The 16,842-nt window shown below is 37.9% G+C and overlaps 1 long non-coding RNA gene across 2 annotated transcripts; it reads left to right on the forward strand.

Moving 5' to 3' along the window:
- The first annotated feature begins 125 nt into the window (after positions 1-125).
- LOC306895632 lies at positions 126-11,142 on the forward strand. 2 transcript variants are annotated; one of them, XR_013786804.1, is made up of 3 exons: positions 126-520; positions 8,757-8,846; positions 9,876-10,903. It is a non-coding gene; the product is annotated as an uncharacterized lncRNA (long non-coding RNA). The 2 variants fall into 2 exon arrangements; XR_013786805.1 differs by having other exon boundaries at positions 235-520; positions 8,757-8,926; positions 9,876-11,142.
- The last annotated feature ends 5,700 nt before the right edge of the window (positions 11,143-16,842 follow it).

Below are 16,842 nucleotides of genomic sequence, written 5' to 3' on the forward strand. Positions count from 1 at the left end.
GTAGACACGAGAAGTCATCTGTAGACATCAATGCGTCCCTCTGTCGCCTCACGTGCACACTAATAAGAGCATTCCCCTTCACCTATAGAGTAATGGCAAAAGAGGCCAGTTTTTGTTACCTCTGTGTCTTCAGCTCTTGTATTTCAAACCCCCACGATCTGCGAATAAACACGACGCGGTAAACAATGAAAAGGCGGTATTAATACATATAGGATGTGTACATGAGCAATCAAAGCGCGCGAGGGTAAACTTTGAATAAGAGCACGTCACTTCTGGGTAAATTTGCACAGAAATTAAATTTGGGTGGCCTCGTTTTACACATAATGCTAGGCTGAATTTTTATAGCGCGCTGATCGATATCTTGCTAAAATAATCATTTTTTTAAACTAGCGGGGCAGTGAAATCTTTGCTTTGTTGCTAAAGTCAACAGTGACAGAGTTTGAGCTCAAATAAATGGCGTGAGGCTCGCAGCTTTGTGCAGAAGGCATCGGGAGAGAGAGAGGCGTCCTGCCGGCTCCAGGTACGAGCATTTACACATTTTATTCCGCTTTCCACGCGTGCTGCGACTTTAGAGGGATTTCGCGTGGCCTGATTTCGTGATGGCAATACGGTTAAACGCTTGGAGAGACGCGACTCAAGTGTTGCTTTAAGGGGCTCTTTCAGTCGACTGTCAAATGGCGATTCCAGCTGATTGATGTCAATGATACCGGGACAGAAATTGCTCGTCGCTCCGATAAGTCCAGCGCAAGACACGGAGTTCAGGTTTGGTCATGTTTTTCACCTGACGCCTGTCTGTGGCGATTCTTAAAAGAAAACATTTACACGATGCGCATTTGTTTTTTCATTTAACGAAAGGAAGAACGTTCACATTCAAAATGACGTTCAACAATCACGACAAAGATAGTTACCGACGGATAAAACTAAATGAGCTAATGTTAACAAAAACGGAGTATTTCTTTAAATCGATTGCTATTATCTTGTGTAGGTTGTTTTAAAATATTCAAACAGCATCTCATAAATGAACATGTAAATCCACAGAATGATGAGAGGAAGCACACCATATATGATTTTATTCACATTATTTACGATGCTTTTTTGCTTTATAGAAGTTAAATTAAATGAATAAAATGAAAATGTAGCCTATAGAAATATATTACATCTAGATTTAGATTTTTGAAAGGTTGGCATAAGCCACAAAAATCAAACTTGCTGCTTTCTTTCTCAATTATTTAATTGCTTTTTGATGTTACCCTTCATTTGCATATCACGTAAACAAGTTCTTCGTGCTCATATTGAGAAGTTTCAGAAGTTACCCAAGTTCTTGAAAACATTTTTGACCTAATTTCATGGTGAAGTATCAAATCAGTGATGCTATTAACCCGTACAAACCTTTTTCCTTTTAGTATTTGTAAAATAATTGTTTTAAAATAGCTTTAAAATATATGGAAATTTCGTCATGCAGCCTATTCTCATTTTTTCCGCGCGCACGGGCATGAACTGATCTGCCAGGAATTGCGTAATGTTTGTTAATTGTTATCAAACCCCTCATTTGGGATCAGAAACCGACATTGTAAAAATAGTCTGACCCGAGTGACATGACAGTGCACGGTGACATAAACTACATCAGGTCATGTAAATGGCTTTCGTGAGTATTTTGCACGTCCTGGAACACCCAAGTGGAACTGGTCTCCCGGGAGATCTGCGGGACACCCATCTTACAAGCTGTAATGCCGCTTTAACCCATTGCTGGGGAGGGACCGGCCACACTATCCCGACTTAAGACCAAATTCTTCTAATCCTGCGGCTGTCCCACACTATATTACTGCACAACACCAGACACACAGTCTAATCTGCGGCCTAAAGTTAGAAAGGCAGTTTCACGGCAATATGTCGAGCAGGATTAGATTCGTTTTAGGGTTTTAGTCTTAAACACAATTGTGGACCGTGCGCAATGCGATTACGAAAATCTAGACAAACCGTTTCTTCCCAAAACACTACTTTTACATTACGATTAAAGATTACAAAATTTACAACATCAATCGAAGGAAATAAAGTCCACTTATGTTAGAGATAATCATTTTATTTAAACTATTTAAAATAAACTCATTTATGCTATTCGTTTCGTTTTGTTTCGATCCTACAAGTCAGTTTGTCATAATATATTATTCTTGATAACGTCCTATATTCTTTATTTTAAACAAAGATGTTGCTTCTAGCATATTTAGACCAACAAAAAAACATGCAAATAGTGGCACAGAAAAATAAATGTATTTCATTTGGCTTTGTTTTAAAAATGTCTTTTCTTTTAGTTCATATTTATAAATGATTTACATCAATGATATACACATTTTCGATGACTTAATCCGACATCCGTATTTTATTGGCTGCTGTATATTTCAAACAAATATTGATAACATTTTTATAAAATACAATTGCAGCAATGTTGGTTGTATATATAGATAAATCAGAAGCAAAACAATACAATTGTATTCAGAAACATTAAATACTGGAGAAAGACACACCGATGTCTAAATAATGTAGGCTACTTAAATACCAACAATTCAATAGCTTAAGAATTATTATTAAAAATATGAATATTCTTAAACTGTATTTATAAGGTTTATTTATTGTTTGCCGTCTTTGTCTGATAAAACTGGTTTTGAGGTCCATGTTTTGACGCACACGCACTGCTTTTATAAGTCAATAACCTGATCTAATGTAGCTGTACATTCAATAGTTGTTAAGAGGCATTTCACAACCCAAAACGATCCTGGATCAAATGAATACAGCTTATATGTCTGGAGAAATGCATGGCTTTTGATGTTGGATGTTAAAAAAAAACTGGGAATATCAGTCACACAACATATGTTTCCAAAATCTTTAATATGACTTGAGGTCTTCAAGGTATTTAAGAGAAAGTTTGTAGTTGTGGTATAAAAAAGTTGAATAGAAATGTGTGGAGAGAAAAGAACCCCAGAAGTTTTTAACCATAATGGACAGAAGATGCAATGGGAAAAATAGGCGGCATTGTTTTGACATGAATCATCAAATAGTTTTTTGCACCTTTGTTACGCATGATGTTCCTTCATTGGAACGGGCATGGCCAAAACTTCAGCTCCTTTATAATTCTTTCAATGGTTACATGATTGTGGCAGTTGTTTGCCGGCCTACATCTGACCAGAGAATCTGTGTAGACGCGTCGGAAATCGTGCGGTTGTGTGATGGGTGATGGTTGTGTTCACACTCACCCGGTAGCAAGGTGTGAAATTGTTGTTGAGCGCGACAGGCCAAACCACATTCTTGCTTTCATGGCCGTGGATTTGTTTTTACATCTGAAAAATATATATTACAAATGAAATGACTCATACGACATTAACGCACACATTTACATGGAATGCCAATAGTCTCACCCAACATTTCCTGCGGTCAAATGCTGTGGGTAAAATCTATGTCAGTGCGAAGGACACTTGACTCATTAAATCTTAATGAAAGCAATAAACACAGACGCCAGCAATTCATTCAGACCTCCAAACCAATCTCCATTTCTCACCAAAGGCAAACAAGCCCAGATGCCCCTGCGCGATTCCCTGCATAACAAAAGCGAATCAGATTTTGTCCTGCATGTGTTCCCAATGCCGGAATGGCAAAGGCAATAGGTTATTCCGAGATGGATCTTGTCCAATTTATGCTATGTGTCTAAAGGTGACTTCTGCATTTTTTTACATCGAGGAGCTTGTAGTTTGAAGGGTGATGGACATATTCATAAAACATTCATGAGGATATTTTCCTCCAAGCATTCACGGAGGACACATAGATGAAAATCATCTGGCTGTGGGACCTCTAGGTAATTATATTGTTGAAATGTGCAACTTTAAAAAGATCTCATGAAGGCTTTCGTTACACCACATAACAAAAGTAGACGTGAGCAAACGTGACAGGTTGATTCAATAATTCTGCATGTCTACGGGCAAATTTAAGCAGCTAGTAAACACGTATCCAGGATCTCTACTCGTCTTCACCGCGTCCCTGGAGACTCTCACACCGAAAGCTGTTGAAGTAAATCCCCCAACTCATACCCACACAATTCAACCCTCTCTCAAACTAAACGCAATCTTCAATTTAATCCGGCATAAATGCATTTATCACGAAGAGATTAATGCCTGTTAAAAGCCTGCGGTAGGTTAGAAGAGATTTTACACGGAAGCAGTCCCCTGACACACAATGTTTAACCCCTCTCTTCTCGACGCTGACAGCGACAAGGCGGACCATTTAATTCAATTTCCCATTAGATCAAGAGCTGCCCTCATTGTCGTGCCATCTGATTTATGATCTCTATTCGATTACAAGCCTTTGTTTTCCAATTTGTAAAGGTGAAGACAATCCACCAGCGTGAGCGTTAACAAGGCCCTTGAGATGAATTAAAAGCAATAACCCTAGAGATAAATCAGTGCATGTGAAATTCATGTTGGAAATGAGAAACACGACAGTAAAAAGGCTTTGTGTGGCATATTATTCCCAACAACCGTTACCATAACTGTGTGCCGGGACGTTAAAAAGGCCCAACCCATCGCTAAGGTCACTCTTCCCATAGACAGTTCTCAGACTATACCGATGCAAATTACCCACAGAGCCATTTTTACATGCAAAACAACGCATTGTTGGAGGACGCCTTAAAATGACGACGGGATCCGATGACGGATATGAGTGACATGTCTGAGAGGCGCTTAGCTATAGAACCATAATAATTTGACATTGCAAACACCGTGCGTCGGAGCTAGTATAGGGACTGACGAGAAGAGATGATAGAAACAGTCACGCACAACGCTACTCTGTACGAAATCATTTACAATGTTTAATGGTGTTTAAAGTTACCGGCTTTGGGCTTTACGACAAATACAAATGCTTTTCCAACAGGACTGCGTGTGCAAGCAGAGAAAATGCAAATCTCTGCGTTTCTTGGACGACCGATGTAGTATGCAACAGAAATGGAAACGCGACACGACTGACGCGTCACGTATACGAAATATAAGTGCCTACAATTCTGAGGGCGTAATTGCTAGGAAACATGTCACTGAACAGTTGGCGATAAACGCAGTCAGCCCCCTCCTCGGCTTAAAGCAATTAATTCAGGCGCCCTGACATCAACTCTCCAATCCTCTGACAGCTTGGAGCCCAAATCAAAATGCTAGTTCTCCTGGGAACAGCAGAAGATAGCCGGCTCCTTTCTGGACTGTTTGCTTACTGGGCCTGAGAGCAATCTTCCTTGCCGAATGAAATGCAAGGACACAAACAATGTGCCGGCGAGAGAATGGAAGACAGGGAATGAACAGTTTGGACTATTTGCTCAGCAGAAGGGCAGTCACAATAGCCGGCCCATAGCTTTCTCATGCATCAAGCCTCTTAGTCTTAGGGATCCTTTGTTGCTCGGTTTCGTTCAGATAAGAGTCCAGCTGCCCCGCGCGTTTAATTCTCATTGTATGGCGTACTGTATGCTCATTTAGATACTTTCGCGTGGCTTTTCGACGTTTTGTTGGTCTGTAATCGCGCTGCGTATCGTATCTCTGTGCCGGGGCTTCACCTTTGCATGTGCTGTCGTTTAAGGAGGAAAGTGGGGGAGAAGTAAGAGGTCAAGATTGCCGTTCGAGGACAATGCCTTCAGTATAAGGGTTCTAATATGGGCCCAGTTTGTGCTAATTGTATCTGACTGATCTCACCGTGCCGTACAAATGAGTAGCAGTCAATGAAATGATACGACATCTGCATGACTCATTTGTTTGATGGGAACGAAAGTGAAAAAAGAAAGACGTGATGACAATGAGATGACTTGTGTGAAAGAGAATAAATGCTCATTCTATTATAAAAGTTTGACACCAAAGCGTTTTCTATGTAACTCACAAATTTTAAACAATTTTAAATGGGTCAACCACTGATCAGTTTTCGTATCATAAATTATTTACTTCAAGCTGGACTAGATTTGTTAAAACAACTTAAAATGTTGAGAGCCAGATTAGCACTAATTTCATTAATATCCTGCTGGAAGTTTATTTTGGATATAATATTTGTTTTAAGACACTGTTACAAAGGTGAGGACGCATAAGAGAGAAAAAAATCATTGGCGTTGCAATAAACAATTCAGAACAGCTACAAAGTTTAGAAAATACAAGTTTTGCTTATGCTACAAATGGGCCTAAATTTTGAATATGCGTGCTTCGCTCCTTAACATTTGAGATAAAACCCTTCATTTGTTTAAATGTGTTGTTGCGTTGCCTTTTTACTGTCACATGGACACATGAGTGTGTGTCTTATTCTGTGTATTAGGCAAAAGAGACCTCAATGTTTGCATTGATCAGCCCTTACCAGTTATTGTAGTAGGAACCTGAGACAAAGATTTCGTCAAAACATTACATTTGAATGTTTTTTTACAGTTAATATGTAAAACTATGGGTAATACTAGCAATTTGAATACGATGCTTCGTGGTTTTGTTTTGTGAGTATAAGTGTAATTGTTATTTGTTACTATAAGCGTTTTGTGGTGTATATTTATTTCATTTTGTGTTAACGAAGGCATTAAAATGTTTTAAAATAAATAAAAGTTGATTAAATAAAACAGAAATGTAGATTTGTATTTTTGTAATGAAAAAGTAATATTTGGCACCCGAGCATAAAATAAAAACAACCTAAATGTTTCCTACAAAAATGACCAATGGTATTACTGTAGTACGTTTTTGCATACAGTTAATTTATTTCTTAAAAACGGGCTCACTCTTCATATGCGGATTTGGACGTGAAGTCAGATTGGATAAATAAATCACTTTCCATTTTCATGAGATTAAAGCACATTGTTCATAGCATCATAGGTGGTCGTTGGCTGTGCGTTGTATTTACTGTAATATTTACAGTAATCACAGGTGACAACCCGTGACAAGCTCTTCACAGTCTTAGAATGAGCAGTTTCTCTGACTATAACACTTTAGACATTTACAATACATTTGCATTAAGACATTCGATTAAAATGATAAAAGTCAGTTTTTATAATTATTTAACCAAAATATAAGGAGGCAACTAACAACATTTTACTTCTAAAGTCAACACTCTTTTATGCAAGATGTAGCAGCGGTCCGATGGTAAATGTCACAGCTGTTAGAAAATTCTGAGTTTACAAATTGTCATTACAGAATCATACGTGACATGTACTTACTTGTGTGTAATCGGCCAATCAGAGCGCCTCTACAGCTGTCTCCTGTCACATAACCAATCATTCTAGGTTCCAGCTAAAACCGTGTGCTTTACCTCGTAATATTGTATTTAGGAATGCTAGTTATGTTTTCATCCTTTTGATTATTTTCTTACTTTTACCTTTTTAAACCCTCTGTATTTGTATTTATTTAAATTTGCATTTTAATGCCGACTATTAATTTGCAAATGTGTTTTCCCCACACCCCGTTACATCCTGGCAACTGAAAACAAGTGAAATGAAACAACCTAAGTCATGTGATGATGTTAAGACACTGATCATGCGTTTAAAACAGTAGATATTTCATTCATAGATATTTATTTGTTGTCATATGATTTGTTTATCTGAGTAGGATGGAAGCTAGCTGGTACTAGTGTAAGTGTGTGTGTGTCTGTGTGTGGGATGGTGCAGTCTTATGCTTCACTGATGGTAAAGTAAAGCTCTGTTCATGGCTTTTCAGCACTTGTTTAAGTTGCCACCGCTGTGTAATTTATGAGTGCTGAGAGCCAGTGTGTTGAAACATGACGCAGATTTCTACTGCTCAGAAATGGCTGTGAACAACTGACTCATATGAGACGAAACACAAAATCCGGGTGATTAGCAGGTACGGGAACATGTCAGAAACACGGCTGTGGGAACACACACGAAGAAAAACACACCCTGTGGTGCCGGCCTTTTGCATATACACATGCGAGACGTGCTAAAATAAAAATGCAGTCATACGGTGTTTCAGATGTCGTGTACCGTGAGAAGTAAAAGACATACGCATTTAATTTAGTGACTGTGTGTATTATGCATTTGGCTTTTTTTAAGCGTTACAATTTTATTTTGTCCCCCAACAGTTGAGCTTCTACACACTGAAATTATATAAAAAATAAGAATTAGGGAAAACGCAATATGATTCAGGACCTTATTATAATAAAATGTATATTTATCAAGAACTGAACAATCCAAGCCAAGGATGAAGAGATGGATGAAATTACTTTTTAAAATATTGACAGATGTGTCCCATGGTCCCATTGAGAAATTAAACTAACAATAAAGCTACATTTCTATCGTGCTATTATATATTATAAAAGAAATATTGATAAAATGTATATCATATTTTATATAAAATACATATTTGTTTTCAACACCATAGAGCACATGGTATGGTTTATTTGTCAACTATTCATATGTCTTCATTTAAAATTTTTAAATATAAAACCACCAATCCTTTATGTCCAATAATGTATTTTTTCCTAAATATACTACACTGCTTGATAATAATTGAATATGTTAGCATGATAACGTTTTTTTACAACAACAAATACATCTAGATCATTTATTAAAAAAGCAGAGCGCAAGTTTTTCATTCAGAGAACATTGTCACCTTTTGTCTTAAATTTGCTGACTTTGCTTAACATTTAGCGAATGTACATACATGCTAAACTGTAACATTACAAAATGAAAACAATAAAATGAAATGAATGTTACTACAATCCTATCTCCTCAAAGGTTTCTCTTTTTCTCTCACTAACAGGTCTGGACTCAAAGAAAACAGCAGAGATAAGACACGGCAACACAATGTCCCCTCAGTAGGTCTCATTGACCGGCCCATGGCACCGGGCAGGTATGCTTGCAATGTTTAACCAGCTATCCATCTTCTACCTGCTGCTGGTAAACAGGCACCTTTGTTCAAGGCGCTCTACGGTTAGGACCTGCTCTGACTCAACACATCAGCTATTTATTTCCCCATTGGCTCGGCCTCACAAAATATGCCTCCGTGTAATCCGCTTTTTATTTCTCTGAGAGGAACAGTGTGCTAATGCATCTGTGTGTGTTTGGGGCTGGGTGGGAGAGGGGGCACACTGTCTGGTTAACTAGTGATTTTTGTGGTGAACTCTTATCGTTGGTGTCCAGGGTGAACAAACAAACAGTGTGTGCTGTAAATGTAGGAGGGCGTCTGAACGTTGTGATGTTCATGCATATAAATCAAAGCTATTCTGTGCATTGATCACAACCTAGAGGTTAAACATTTTCAATAAGCTTTAACATAGAAGTAGTTTGAACAACTTTTGTTTTACTATACACGTGCGTATGCACAGTCAAGAGTGATGGGTGTGCACATATTTACGTATGTTTATTTTTTAATAAATACTGATATGTGCGTACGGAAATTTGAACGCCCATTTGGTGCACATTGTGATGCTTTCCGGCCTCTACTTGCATCTATTTTAAAAGATGGCTTGTTCATACGAATTTGTACAATGTGAATCGTACAAGAATGTATGATTATTATGTGTGTGAAGCACATGTTTTGGGGTACATAAAGGGAATGGTGTGGGATTGTGAGGGTCACACGGAATTCCTTAATGGGTGTACTTTTTCTTTAAAATAAAAGTGGTCTGGTTTCCAGTCTCTTACTTAAGCATGTCTGTGTTTGCAGCAGATAAAAAATGACGTCTGCTTAAATAAAACAAGACATATATTATTGGTGAAGGCTTTGATGATAATTCTAAGCACAAATTGCGATTCGTGACCTACCAGTAGTCACATGTTTGATTTTTAGGGAGCAAAGCTACTGATAAAAAGATGTAAGATGCAGCGATGTTAATCGGAGACACTAAAGTTGAACTTGGGTGTGATCTTTTTTTTTTAGATCAGAACCAATGAGTCATCTTCACCACCATGCCCCTTCATGACACGCCAATCTCTTGTTCAACCCTTTCCACATTCACCTGCAGCCAGCCGCAGTCACGTCTGACCTGGACGCATGAGCAAGATAACATTCACATCGGCAACGTCAAGAGAGGGGGCAAAAGGAAGCCTGACATTAATGATTAACAGCCCTAAAAGCCCCTGCTTTTGTATTCCCATGGTGCCGAGGCTATCTGCCGATCATGTGACCTGCGTCGAGGAGATTGGGGGGAGTGAGCGCAAAAGCAAACACAGGTGTTTGGGCTGGAGTCGGTCGGTGCTGTTAGGGACAACTGCAAACATGGGCTGCCATGCCCGCCCACAGCAGCATCACAGCCCACCGGAGTCACAGACTAAAGGACGAAAAATAGGCCCTTTTTGTACCCAGAAGGCCTCTTGACCGGTTTGGGGAAGTCAACTTTTTGATGCACTTTGACCTTGCTTTAGTGCGAGCTTGAAGTTGCTCACTTTGGTTTCAGTTGCTGCATTAAAAAATAAAGCTGAATCTAACGGCACAGTGTAAAATACTCAAATCTACAGTGTTCATTTTCAAGTATTTTATATGACTCGAAAACACAATGTATGTACTATGTATAACTAGTTTGTTGAATCTATTTTTAGGTTTGGGCTGGGGCTTCATAATTGCTTTTTTGCTCATACTTTTTTCAATCTAGTAAAAAATTACCATATTGGGTTGCATTCATTCAAATCTAAAGATGACTCAAAAACGGCATGTGCCCTTTTTATGCACATGCATGTTTTATAGTTTACAGCCTACACTTTTGATTAACTTTTATGGTCGTTTCATCATTCTGTATTAAATCGAAAATCAATTTTTGTGCTGGTCTTACATTGTTAATGAGAAAACTTATTTTCTTGGAGAAAAGTACACAAGCAGTGATTAAAGATTAATATCCTCAATGTCGTTCAGAAATGTGTACCGTCCTAGCAGAAGTCAAAGCTTTGCTGTTGATAAAACAATTACAAGATATGATTTTTCCACCCGCGTCACACCCGTGCAAAAGAGACGATAACACGAACAAAGAAGGCGTTTCGTTCTCTTTTCTGAAAAACAAGTGGATTGGGTTTTTAATGCTCCACGTGTTTTGTTGGACAGGTATATTTGTGCTCCTGTCACCTGGTAGTTAATTGCCTGCAATCCAGGTGAGGTAGTAAAGATTGTATTATTACAGTTTGAGTGGAAAGACGATAAAGACTGTTTTACAGCCAACACTTTAAATAGCCAAGAGGAGTAATTCAGTTTGGATGGGTGGCGAGAAGTATACCGTCAGTATGCTGTTCATCTGTTTATGTTATTTATATGACACATAGTGTTGGGGTTGATAATATTAATATATTAAAATAATTGATATATATATATTTTTTTTTATATATAATTTGAAAATATAAACAATATTTATATATATAAAATAATTATAATATATATATATATATACACACACACACACACATGTATATCTGTTTAACCGTTTTCTCCCATTTTCGTTTTTCTGCTAAATAAACTGAAATTTGGGTAAAATATTGTTATTTGTTCACAGAACTAAAATGATAATTTAATCTAAATATAACTATAAATGGGAATCAGACAAAACAGAAAAAACATCTCTGAAATGGTATCTTTATTTGTACCATATAAATCAAATTAAAAATGAAAAGCTTTAGATATGAGAAAGTAGAAATGTGATGGTTCATCATCTTTACACGCAAAGCATCATCTCTTCAGACTGTGAAACACTTTGTCTAAAGAGTGAATGAAAACAAGTTTCAGATGTTCAACTGTGGAGCTGTACTGTATTCTGTAGCAGATAAAGGCCCACATCAAACCGATGCTAAAGGATTTGAAGCATTAGCTTTGTGGTCATTGTTTCCCCCGAGAAGATATGCGTCCATTGTGGGCTGAAAGAGAGCTAATGAAAGTGATAAGCTGGAGAAGATCTGCGCTCTGCTCAATTGAGCTTTTGAAGTCGCAGACACAATGCGACTCGTGAAAAGAGCAAGTGTGCTAAGAAGCTGCGGTCTTTTGATTCGTCTGGGTCCACACCTATAATGAGGTCATACCGCAGCCTGTAGTAAAGCTGTCTGCTGTAAATACACCACAATACACAAACCCATCTGCGGCTCGGTGTTTCTCCTGAGAAAAAGAGTCAAAATCAGACCAATGTCCCTTCTAGAGGTTCAGAAGAGATATCAACAATGTGTCAAACTGAGCTCAGATTTGTCTGCGATCAAAAGTAAATATTATTAAAGATCTCTTTGATTTCTCATCGAATTTACACAAATCCACATTCATTTAACACCTCCAGACTCTTCATGTGTTTTAACAATTTCACTCTCATCTTGCCATAGTTTAGGTTTTAAAGTTTCATGTTGCGTTCTCAGTGAGATTATTTTGGTAGGGAGGGTTCAGGAGTGGTTCAAGTGTGTGTGTGTGTTTGTATTTTAATCAGGCAGTAGGTGGTAAAAGCTCTTCAGGTAATGCAGAGGCCAGATAGACCTCACATGGGTCACTGCTGGGAAGCTCTTAAGGAACTGAACCAGCACATCTTCACATTGAGCCTACAGCCTCCTAACATTACAGGTCAGAGGTGGAGAGGACAAAAACAACCTGATTTTACTCTTGGACTCTTTATTTTAGACCAATCCAGAGGAAAATGATCTTGCTCTTTTCACTTAAGTACACTGTAAAAAGTGACACAGATATTTACTTGAGACAAAAAATGATGTAAACAATATAACACAAAATATTCTTAAGTACTTTAAAGCATATTTTTAACAAAATACCATGAATAAATCAAGTAAAATTATATGTCTATAATATTAATGACAATTTTGGTAAAAAAAACAAGAACACAATTGTAATAAGTAAAGTTTACTCAATTCAACAGAATCATGTTTTACTGTACATTAACTTTGCTTATGAGAAAAACAGAAACAAATAAGAGTGAGACGTGAAGAGAATGGAGGTGTTAAAACAACTTTCGTTTAGACCCCGCGACCAAACAGGGGTCAGAGAACTGGACCCATGAACTGGGTTTTAGACTTAAGTGGCACAGACCGATCCCAGTATGTCACAGACTACTATGAGAACAGACTGCTCCAGATGCTTTCGAATGGCTCTTGCGATACGTTGGTTTAGTCTGCGCAGTCAAACACACCTCTTGCCAATTGGCATACAGGTAGCATCGTTTAAAGTGAAACACTTTTATGTTACAGTTCAATTTCAGGGTGCAACGACTGACAATACTCTTAAAGAAAATATATTTTCCTCTAAATAAACCATCAATAACATATAAAATAATTTTATATAGATTTGGAAATGGAGTAGTATGTTAGTTAAAATAATATATACAATATTTTAAATAATACATAAAGAATTTACACTTTTCATTAAGATGCACTTAAATTAATGAATGATGTAATATATTGCATTATATATTTTCGTTTCATAATGGATAATAAATCTGTATTATAGGCAGTTTAACAAAGGGTTACCATTTTGCTTCATTTTATTATCTTTTTCTTTTGTGCTCTAAGTTCAGATTTATATGCAAACAATGACTCTTTAACTACTATAGCACAAAATTGTATACAAGATCTACAAAACACACCAGACTGATGCATTTACCTTAGAAATGTAAAACATTTTTACTCTGAAGAAGATTCATGTATCAATCAGATATATTAAATTCTCGCAATGTTTTGTGCGATGTTTTTAATACACTTAAGAGATATTTTCTAAAATATTTGTACATTTCTGTGTGTTGTGCACACTGTGCCCCCTTAAATGTAATTGTTTAATCCATGATGCCCCAGGACTTAAGCAAAAGTTTCCGTTCGCTCTCTTTACAATCTCATTGATGTCTAGTAGAAACAATGAAGATATTACTGAAATGCAAAGTGTGGTTTTTCATATGTGAAGGATTTGTATAAAAATAAAGATTGGTCTTATTTCTGAGGGCTGTAAAATTGAAGAATTTTATGTGGTAATATCCAAATAAAACTTTTTTTTATTTTTAAAGTCAATACTGGAATTATTGTGAATATTCTACACGGTTCATTATTGCAAAGAGCGAAACGGATGAATCCACGTCTTCATAATCTTTTATAAAAATCAAATACAGTCAGTTTCTTTCTTCTGATGTCAGCACGCTCTGAACGTTCACTATACGAATGCCAATCATTTCAACCCCAACCATTTCTGAATTCAGATTTAGATCAGGTTTATAAAAATCAAGTAAATGTGTATCAGCTTTCACTTCATACAGCCTACATTAGACATCAAAGAGATTTTCATATTGTAGCAGTTAATCCCAAACAACATCATAAACACATGAACGACCAGTTAAATCCAGGTGACATAACAGTAGTGCCGAGCCCCTTCAAAAGCAGCTAACAGTGGTCTGAGAGTGCAGCTGTCAGTCCAACTTCTTTCTGACAATCTGCTCAGCGTTTCGTTTAATCTCTCTTTATTCACAAACAGAGAACAGAATGGGGGATGGGAGAGGAGAGACAGGTGTACCTGAGCAGAGGTGCTGAAAGCTGGAAGCTGCCATGCGCCTCCCACCCCTCCCACCCCTCCCAGACGTATGCACGGGCAACAGACAGCACCCATTAGAGCACATTCATAACCAACATAATACTGAGACAAAGAGTGTGTGTGCGATACGGTCATGGAAAGAGAGAGCACAGGGTAAAGACAGAGAAATGACCTTAAAAAGGACAGATTAGAAATCGCAGCCCAGTTTATTCAAATCTTTTCTTAAATTTTCAAGAATGAAATAATCTGATGAAAGGATTCACCCAAAGGAAAAAAACACAGATCTCAATGTCCTTAAATGAAATTGAAGATCTCAATAGGAACTCAAACATTTCTCATTATATTTACTCAAATCCAGATGATTTTATCTCTACAACACACTTTCATTTTACACCTCCATACTCCTTATGGATTTCAATGGACCTTTTTCACAAGCCTGTAATGACAACGGTCATCAGCATCGTTTCATTAAAAAGGTTTTATGTATGTTTAGAACACTATACTTTGTATTATATTACCTTTGCATCAAATCAAATTAAAATGTTAACGCTAATGCAAGGTTGTTTCTCATACAGCGTCTATGGAAGTCACAGTAACTTTGACATCATTCTCTCTTTTGACTCCCGTTATCAGACTCTTTAAATGTTTTTATTTTGTTGAAAGTAGTTCAAATCTATTGTTGAGTTTTTATTTTTATATTTGAGCAAAAGGAGAATGCAAAAAATATATTTGTGAAAGTCTCCCATTCACTGCTACAGATGTTTACCCAACTATGACGACTTGCGCTGCTGAGAAACCCAGAAACGTGCAAAGGCCCATAACTGTCTCCAGTTCTACAAGAAACATCAATGGAACACAACTGAGAACTTTATTAAATCTCGGAGTAATATAACTTTTTCCTCCGGGCATTTCTGAATTAAACACTTTATTTTTAGAAAAAGTCAAAAGTAAAATCTAAACTTAAGTCTTACAGAAATATTAAAAGCTGTAAGAGGGATGTCAGAGCATGTCGGTGCTTTAGTAGGGCACCGGAGCAGAGCCGATTGTTCGGGGTGAATGGCCGTGTGGAAGTGCATTCATTTATGTTCTTGTATGAGTGAGACTGCATGCGTGACTGTTTGGGAGCGGGCAGATGCGGAGACGGACAGCTGCAGTCTGACAGCAGGTAGCAGCTGGACTGCCTCACCTGTCACCCAGACCCAATCCCGTCCATCAGCGCCCGCAAGGAGGAAAAGCCCTGCATTCATTCAGACGGGGATCGGGAAAAGAAAGAGCAGAAACAAAGGTGGCGGGTAGTTTCCACGAATAAAAAAACAAAACACAGACAGACAGCCGTGTTTATTCAACCACCTGTATTGAAATTCCAAGGATATCTGAATAACACGTTCCGTCGCTCAGAACGAATAGCACCTCTGGCTGGCACAGATCTGATCAACATCCTGGAAACGTCCAAAAAACACATGAGGAGCTTTTTATATTCTTCCACTTCAGAAGGGATTTGTCGGTCTCGATGAGGAATACCGCCAGAGGATTATGTGTAAGCGGAGCCACGCTCGTGTGTGTGGCTCTGATGCGGTCCGCCCGAGCCGACGGGCTTGGGATGGGGCTGATAAAGAGATGACACTGCGGATAAGATAACACGGCCGTATAGGAGACGTTCAGATAGGGGGAAGGAGAAGTGCGATGTGGAATTGGCATCAGATAAAGCGAGGAGGGCCCCTAGAGGGCAGGGAACAATAGGGGGAGGCGGAGAGGCAACCAGCCGGCTAAAGAATCGTTTCCGGAAACATGCACGGAGAGCGGGCTTGAAAGAGTGGGGTGGGCCGGCGAGATGAGCTTCCATTAAGCTCATTGAGTGCACGCACACTACAAATTCATTAACACGCCCAGCGAGCCGCCCTCAGAATTCAGCGTACTGTTGAGGTGAATGGGATTTTCTGCGGTGCGCTTAAAATGAGACTTTTCAAAGGAAACTAATGTTTTTGATCAAAGAGTAACATAAATCTGACACATTGTCTCCTTTACAATTGAGTCATCCAACGCAGCACCAAAACGGGTAAATAAAGTTATAAACAACAAAATAAACATTAGGAATTTATCAAACCTAACATGAAGTGTGAAGGCTCAACAATATGTAAAATAAATAACATTGGTTAAAAAATGTAACGGGCAACTTATAAAAAGTTTATTTATAATTTATAATATAGTTATTATTCATTTATTTCTAATATGTTTATATTGTATAAGATGTTCTTTTTCATTTCATTAAGGAGCATGTGCACCACAGTAAAGGGATGGGATTAGGAGTGTCACAATATACCGTGGGAATAATCGGGATATAAAAAACCTAAATGATCGAAATCGTGTTAAT

Source organism: Barbatula barbatula, assembly GCF_947034865.1.
Source record: "Barbatula barbatula genome assembly, chromosome: 6".
NCBI lineage: Eukaryota > Metazoa > Chordata > Actinopteri > Cypriniformes > Nemacheilidae > Barbatula > Barbatula barbatula.